At 33.2% G+C, this 2,939-nt stretch overlaps 1 pseudogene; it reads left to right on the top strand.

Moving 5' to 3' along the window:
- Nucleotides 1–2,016: 2,016 nt before the first annotated feature.
- LOC112923671 (ATP synthase subunit O, mitochondrial pseudogene) lies at nucleotides 2,017–2,736 on the top strand (annotated as a pseudogene).
- Nucleotides 2,737–2,939: the final 203 nt, after the last annotated feature.

Here is a 2,939-nt window from a genome sequence, read left to right as displayed (position 1 = left end):
TTAGTATCTTTTAGATGGAACAACAAGTAATAAATTCAACTTTTTCCTTTTCAATTAATTTCTTTGATTTTATAATGGAGTTCTATCATTGTTCTTTCCCACTTCCCATCTCTATCACACTTTCTCTATTGTTTTTCCTGACTTTCTTTTGGAGGCCTTCTGATGATTATTTGAAACATGTGCTTGTCGAGTGCATCAAAGCTTTTGTTGCCTTTATCTGCTCATCCCATCTCTCCCATCACCTAGTCAGGTCTTACCTGTGCTTTGGATCTCATTTCAGATGTCATTTCTTCAAGGAAGCCTCTTTTGACACCTCCTCCACTCTATCTTGTATTTTCCCTTCAGAGTACTTATACTTAGTAATTACAGTTTACTAGAGAAATACAGTTTCCCTTTGAGAATATAGATTCTATGAGGGCAGAGACTGCTCCTGTTTTGTGGCTACTGACAACCTCGCATCTAAAACAATGTCTGCCAGATTGTAGGTTCCAGAAATTTTTATGGAAAGAGTCAAAGAAATGTTACATTATATTTGTTAACCCACCTTCACTGCATTCTTAACAGCTATCCATGTATTAAGTTCTGGGCCATACGGAGAATTTAAAAGAAACAGAAGGACATCATGTTTCTAAAGAACTTACAATTGGTTTGGGAAAACTAGTTCATCAGGAGAGCTATCTTGTGATTTTTAAAGTACACTAATTTTCTAATCATACTGCTTCAAAAATCATAAGCAGTAGTAGAGTAATATTAATGCTAAGTAATGGAAGTGCAATAATTAAGAGCAGCATTTATATCAGGTATGTAAGTAAAATTTCTATAGCCTACAAGTTTCTAGTTTTACATTCATTTTGTTCTGTTCCCTTCTTTAGACATAATATGAATATAACTACATGATATTTCTTTCTTGCTTTTCTCATCACCTTTACATCCTTCCATTTATTCTAGTCCTATCTATACACTGTTGTCAGAGGTGATTTTAAAAAGAGCTAACAATTTTGGGAAAAAATATCCATGTGATACTTAATGTTATAGACCAAGATAAATCCAGAGAGTTTAAAGCAAATATTTAAAGGTAGAGAGAAGTGGAATTGGATATTAAAACCCTGAAAAAGACATTGATTTTCTCTGTTTTGAAGTGAGAGAAGAAAAGATAAGAAATAGACTTATAGATTTTATTTGATAAATCCTTAGTTGTCTCATCAGAAAAATGTTAAGTATAGCCAGTGTAGAGTATCCTGAAATGTTAATTATTATTGTTTCATTATTGCATTGTAACAGTGAAAAAGTATGACAAAGCATGAATAGTTTAATTTTTTAATTAAAAAGTTTTTTGATAAGATGGAAAGTGTACTTTTTAATTATTTTCTTCAACAATAACATTTTTTACTTGAAACATACTTAAGAATACATGGTTCTAAAAGATATATAAAAAATATTCCATCCAAGAAAAATAGAATAAATATTTTCTTCAAATATATACAGAAGAATTCCCTGGTTAAATCACATAAAAAGAGATATAACTAATATTACAAATTTAAGACCGAAATCACACATACCAAGTATATTCTCAATGACACTGGTATTACACTAAAGATCAACAATAAAACAAAGCTGGGAAATCTACAATATAAACATTAAATATTTTGTATGTTAGTATTAAACAACACAGTACTACACAAGCAACAGGCCAAATAAATCAAATGGCAAATCAAATTTTATTCCAAAACCTATAGGATGCATCAAAAGCAAATGTTAGAGTGAAATTTGCCATAAATACCTGAATTAAGAAAAAAATTCTGATAAACAACACCATAAGGAACTGGAAAAAAACTTAGCTGAAATTTAGTGAAGGAAGGAAATAACATAAAAAATCAGAAAAAATAAAGTATAAATCAGAATAAATGATAACATAACATTGAAAGTAATGACCAGTTTTTTTTTTAAAAGCAAAATTGGCAATACTTTAACTACGTTAAGAAAATAAAAGGGAGGACCTACAGCAACCCGTAGAGGATGGCTGCCCCAGCAGTGTCTGGGCTGTCCTGGCTGGTGCAATCCTTTTGCACATCTGTGGTCAGGCCGTTTTCCAAGCTCGTGAGGCCACCTGTATAGATGTATGGTATGGAAGGTCATATGCCACTGCTCTTTATTCTGCTGCATCTAAACAGGAACAAAGTAACTAGAACAAGAAATTGGAACAAGTAGAAAAGGAATTGTTGAGAGTAGCACAAATCTTGAAGGAATCCAAAATAGCTACTTCCATTATGAATTCCTACGTGAAGAATTCCATGAAAGCGAAAAGCCTAAATGACATGACAGCAAAAGATATGTTCTCTCCTCTCACATCCAACCTGATCAATTTGCTTACCGAGAATGGTTGGTTGACCAATACCCCTGGAGCCATTTCTGCCTTTTCACCATGATGAGTCCACCATGGAGAAGCACCATGCACAGCGACCACTTCATCACCTTTGGATGAAGCCACTCTTACTGAACTACAAACGGTTCTGAAGAGCTTCCTAAGCAAAGGCCAAGTGTTAAAATTGGAAGTTAAGGTTGACCTGTCAATGATGAGGGGAATGATTGTCCGTATTGGAGAGAAATATGCTGATATGTCTACAAAAACCAAGATTCAGAAGCTGAGCAGGGCCATGTGGGAGGTTGAAAATTCAGTGAAATTTCCTAAAACTTGGAGCAAATAATAAAATGCTTCCTGAACAGGAAAGAAAGAAAGGAAGAAAGAAAAAGAAAGAAAGAAAGAAAGAAAGAAAGAAAGAAAGAAAGAAAGAAAAGAAAGAAAAAGAAAACGAAGAAAGAAAGAAAGAAAAGAAAGAAAGAAAAAACGAAAGAGAAGGCTCAAAAACCAAACTGAGAATTGGAAGGGAAAATAATATAACAGCCGCAGAAATGCATAGTGTTGTAACGGATTACTATAA

This window comes from Vulpes vulpes, chromosome 2 (genome assembly GCF_048418805.1).
Source record: "Vulpes vulpes isolate BD-2025 chromosome 2, VulVul3, whole genome shotgun sequence".
NCBI lineage: Eukaryota > Metazoa > Chordata > Mammalia > Carnivora > Canidae > Vulpes > Vulpes vulpes.
Note: the sequence above shows the minus strand (reverse complement) of the source record. Positions and strands in the feature narration are given on the sequence as shown.